Here is a 6,000-nt window from a genome sequence, read left to right as displayed (position 1 = left end):
TTTTAAGGAAACTTCGCAAAAGTTTATTTATGATTTATCGCTCGATATATATGTATTAGAAGTTTAAGAAAATTAGAGTCATTTTTACAACTTTTCGACTAAGCAGTGGCGATTTAACAAGGAAAATGTTGGTATTTTGATCATTTTTGTCGAAATCAGAAAAACTAAGCAGTGGCGATTTTACAAGGAAAATGTTGGTATTTTGACCATTTTTGTCGAAATCAGAAAAACATATATATGTGAGCTATATCTAAATCTGAACCGATTTCAACCAAATTTGGCACGCATAGCAACAATGCTAATTCTACTCCCTGTGCAAAATTTCAACTTAATAGGTGTTTAAAATTGGCCTCTGTGGTCATATGAGTGTAAATCGGGCGAAAGCTATATATGGGAGATATATCTAAATGTGAACCGATTTCAACCAAATTTGGCACGCATAGCTACAATACTAATTCTACTCCCTGTGCAAAATTTCAACCAATACGGAGCAAAAAATTGGCCTCTATGGTCATATGAGTTTAAATCGGCCGAAAGCTATATATGGGAGATATATCTAAATGTGAACCGATTTCAACCAGATTTGGCACGCATAGCAACAATGCTAATTCTACTTCCTGTGCAAAATTTCAACTTAATAGGAGTTTAAAATTGGCCTCTATGGTCATATGAGTTTAAATCGGCCGAAAGCTATATATTGGAGCTATATCTAAATCTGAACCGATATCAACCAAATTTGGCACGCATAGCTACAATGCTAATTCTACTCCCTGTGCAAAATTTCAATCAAATTGGGGTAAAACTCTGGCTTCTGGGACCGTATTAGTCCATATCGGGCGAATGATATATATGGGAGCTATATCTAAATCTGAACCGATTTCAATAAAATTTGGCACACTTGACTATAGTACTAATTGTTCTTCTTGTGCAAAATTTTAACCAAATTATGGTAAAACTCTGGCTTCTGGGGCCATATAAGTCCATATCGGGCGAAATATATATATATGGGAGTTATATCTATATCTGAACCGATTTCTTCCAAAATCAATAGGAATTTATTCTGAGCCAAAACACATACTTGTGCCAAATTTTAAGTCGATTGGACTAAAACTGCGACCTAGACTTTGATTACAAAAATGTGTTCACGGACAGACGGACATGGCTATATCGACTCAGGAGCCCACCCTGAGCATTTTTGCCAAAGACACCATGTGTCTATCTCGTCTCCTTCTGGGTGTTGCCAACATATGCACTAACTTATAATACCCTGTTCCACAGTGTGGAGCAGGGTATAAAAAGCTAAAATTGCCCATTAAGCATATGAAAAAAGCGAGTAAATTCGGCCAGGCCGAATCTTATGTACCATCCACCATGGATGGCATAGAAACTTTTACTAAAGACTGTATTCCACAATCGAATTACTTGGGTTGCGGTAAAACTTGCTGATGGCAAGGTATCGTAAAACTTCTTAACACCGTGTTCTCAATTGTAAGTTAGTCCATACGGGGTATATGTTATATTAAACAAAACAAGTATATACGGCCGTAAGTTCGGCCAGGCCGAATCTTATGTACCCTCCACCATGGATTGCGTAGAAACTTCTACGAAAGACTGTCATCCACAATCGAATTAATTGGGTTGTGGTATCTTAAAACTTCTTAACATCGTTTTCTAAATTGTGAGTTAGTCCATACGTGATTTATATTAGACAAAAAAGGCATGTATAGGTAAGTCTACAAGTAATTACGAATCGATATGGACTTTTGCACGGTACGTAGAAAGCCAGAATTGAAATATGGGGGTCGCTTATATGTGGGCTATATACAATTATGAACTTGATATGGACCAATTTTTGTGTGATTGGGGATCTATTTATCTGAGGGCTATATATAACTATAGACCGATATGGACATAGTTAGGCATGGTTGTTAACGGCCATTTACTAGCACAATGTACCAAATTTCAACTGACTCGAATGAAATTTACTCCTCCAAGAGGCTCCAAAACCAAATCTCAGGATCGGCTATATATGATTACACGCAGAGAAGAAACATGATTGTCACAATCATATTCGAAGAGCAAAATAATATGATAGCAGCTATTTTTGCGGCGACCATGTTGGCTCAGTGAACATGGTTCTAAGAAAAATACAATTGTCCTCATCTAAAATGTTATTATATTGATAAAAAGAATTTTGTTTCCATTAAAAGACAATGGTCACGATCTAAAATGTTATGTTATTTGTCAAAAATGTTTTTCTTCTAGTTAAAAGAACATGGTCACAACCTAAAATGTTTTGATTTTTATGAAAAAATTTTTTTCGTCGTCGAAAAAAGGACGCCACTTGAGAAAAGAAAACACAAAATCAACTTTATTTATTTGTTTTTATTTATTTATAAACTAATTCATTGTTTATTTGTATTTATAATGTCGTGCAAGCAAACATCACATATTTTTACACACTCTAGTTTGGTTCAATTTCAACAATAGGTAATCATTCCATATTTACTTCGTGCCCATCAAATGTACAAACGCAGACATCATGTAACTGCAAATAAAAATAAATTATACCATATATCAAAATGCAGAACAAAAACCAGGTACATTTTTTTCAATTACGCTTTCCTTTTTTGTATTCACATAAAACCACGTGCCATTTCTGAATAAATAAATTAACACAAAACACAATAATTCCGTATTCTCCGTCCATTCCAAGAAACAATCAACACACGACTGACGCGCAAAATTAAAATCGTGTGTACCTGCTCAATGTTTTTATAAAATTCTTGTCGCTGCAAAAAATTAAAAAAAAATAAATGGTCACGAAAACAATGTACATGGTCTTTATGACCATGTAATGGTTGTAGACATGTCTATACGTAAACTATAAAAATACTTTTTTCTCTGCAAAAAAGTAAAAAAAAATGGAATGGTCAGATACATGATTTTCCTGACCATATAATGGTCTCAAATTCTATCATTTAAATAATAGAACATGTTTGCGGCATTTGAGAACCATTTAAATGCTTATTGCCAACATATATTTTTCTCCGCTCGAAAATTATTTTTACAAAGACAAAATACATGGTTTTCGCGACAATTACATACTCTAAATAAGCATTAAATGGATGCGGCAACCATGTCCAAACATGTTGTTTCTGTGCGTGTATGGACTGATATGGAGCACTTTTGGCATGGTTGTTAAATATCATATACTACCACCACGTACCAAATTTCAACCAGATCGGATGAATTTTGCTCCTCCAAAAGGCACCGGAGGTCAAATCTGGGGATCGGTTTATATGGGAGCTATATATACTTATGGGCTGATATGAACCAATTCCTGCATGGTTGTTGGAAATACTAACATCACGTACCAAATTTCAACCGAATCGGATGAATTTTGCTCTTCCAAGGGGCTACGGAGGTCAAATCTGGGGATCGGTTTATATGGGGCTATATATATAATTATGGACCGATTTCGATCAATTTTTGCATGGGTGTTTGAGGCCATATATTAAAACCACGTACCAAATTTTAACTGAATCAGATGAATTTTGGTCTTCCAAGAGGGTCCGGAGGTCAAATCTGGTGATCGGTTTATATGGGGGCTATATATAATTATGGACCGATTTGGACCAATTTATGTATGCTTGTTAGATACCATATACTAACACCATCTACCAAATTTCAGCCGGATCGGATAAAATTTGCTTCTCTTAGAGGCCTCGCAAGCCAAATCGGGGGATCGGTTTATATGGGGGCTATATATAACTATGGACCGATGTCGACCAATTTTTGCATGGTTGTTAGAGACCATATACTAATACCATCTACCAAATTTCAGCCGGGTCGTATGAAATTTGCTTCTCTTAGAGGCCTCGCAAACCAAATTTGGGGGTCCGTTTATATGGGGGCTATACGTAAAAGTGGACCGATATGGCCCATTTGCAATACCATCGGACCTACATCAATAACAACTACTTGTGCCAAGTTTCAAGTCGATAGCTTGTTTCGTTCGGAAGTTAGCGTGATTTCAACAGACGGACGGACATGCTCAGATCGACTCAGAATTTCACCACGACCCAGGATATATAAACTTTATGGGGTCTTAGAGCAATATTTCGATGTGTTACAAACGGAATGCATTAGCGTAGCTAGACAATTTTCCTAGGGGGGGCTATAGCCCCCCTAGCTAAAACTTATAGACTGAACTTATAGATTCAACTAATGTTTTATTTCATAAAATTGAATAAAAACAAGTATATACGGCCGCAAGTTCGGCCAGGCCGAATCTTATGTACCCACCACCATGGATTGCGTAGAAACTTCTACGAAAGACTGTCATCCACAATCGAATTACTTGGGTTGTGGTATCTTAAAACTTCTTATTCCTGCATGGTTGTTGGATACCATATACTAACATCACGTACCAAATTTCAACCGAATGGGAAGTATTTTGCTCTTCCAAGGGGCTCTGGAGGTCAAATCTGGGGATCGGTTTATATGGGGCCTATATATAATTATGGACCGATATCGACCAATTTTTGCACGGGAGTTTGAGGCCATATATTAACACCACGTACCAAATTTCAACTGAATCAGATGAATTTTGGTCTTCCAAGAGGTTCCGGAGGTCAAATCTGGTGATCGGTTTATATGGGGGCTATATATAATTATGAGCCGATGTGGACCAATTTTCAAATCTGAGGTCAAATCTGGTGATCGGTTTATATGGGGGCTATATATAATTATGAGCCGATGTGGACCAATTTTTGCATGGTTGTTAGAGACCATATACTAACATCACGTACCAAATTTCAGCCATATCGGATGAAATTTGCTTCTCTTAGAGGCCTCGCAAGCCAAATCGGGGGATCGGTTTATATGCGGGCTATATATAATTATGGACCGATATGGACCAATTTTTGCATGGTTGTTCGAGACCATATACTAACACCATGTACCAAATTTCAGCCGGATCGGATGAAATTTGCTTCTCTTAGAGGCCTCGCAAGCCAAATCGGGGGATCGGTTTATATGGGGGCTATATATAATTATGGACCGATGTGGACCAATTTTTGCATGGTTGTTAGAGACCATTTACTGACACCATGTACCAAATTTCAGCCGGATCGGATGAAATTTGCTTCTCTTAGGGGCCTCGCAAGCCAAATCGGGGGATCGGTTTATATGGGGCTATATATAATTATGGACCGATGTAGACCAATTTTTGCATGGTTGTTAGAGACCATATATTAACACCATGTACCAAATTTCATCCGGATCGGATGAAATTTGCTTCTCTTAGGGGCCACGGAAGCCAAATCGGGGGATCGGTTTATATGGGGGCTATATATAATTATGGACCGATGTGGACCAATTTTTGCATGGTTGTTAGAGACCATATACTAACACCATGTACCAAATTTCAGCCGGATCGGATGAAATTTGCTTCTCTTAGAGGCCTCGCAAGCCAAATTTTGGGGTCCGTTTATATGGGGGCTATACGTAAAAGTGGACCGATATGGCCCATTTGCAATACCATCCGACCTACATCAATAACAACTACTTGTGCCAAGTTTCAAGCCGATAGCTTGTTTCGTTCGGAAGTTAGCGTGATTTCAACAGACGGACGGACGGACGGACATGCTCAGATCGACTCAGAATTTCACCACGACCCAGAATATATATACTTTATGGGGTCTTAGAGCAATATTTCGATGTGTTACAAACGGAATGACAAAGTTAATATACCCCCCATCCTATGGTGGTGGGTATAAAAATAGACAAAATAGTCCAAGACGCGTCCTGGGACTGGTCCATTCACACCAGGGACTAGTCCTGTACCAGTTCTGTGGTTGATCCATTTCCCGTAGGGTAGTTCCACACTTTTCCCAGCAAAAAATTGGGAGTTGTTCTAAAGGCACAACTTTAAAAGCACTTCCAAAAATGTCTTCACAAAGAAGTTAACTATTTTAACTACACAGAAAGTTTTTT

The sequence above is a fragment of the Haematobia irritans genome, chromosome 3 (genome assembly GCF_050003625.1).
Source record: "Haematobia irritans isolate KBUSLIRL chromosome 3, ASM5000362v1, whole genome shotgun sequence".
NCBI lineage: Eukaryota > Metazoa > Arthropoda > Insecta > Diptera > Muscidae > Haematobia > Haematobia irritans.
Note: the sequence above shows the minus strand (reverse complement) of the source record.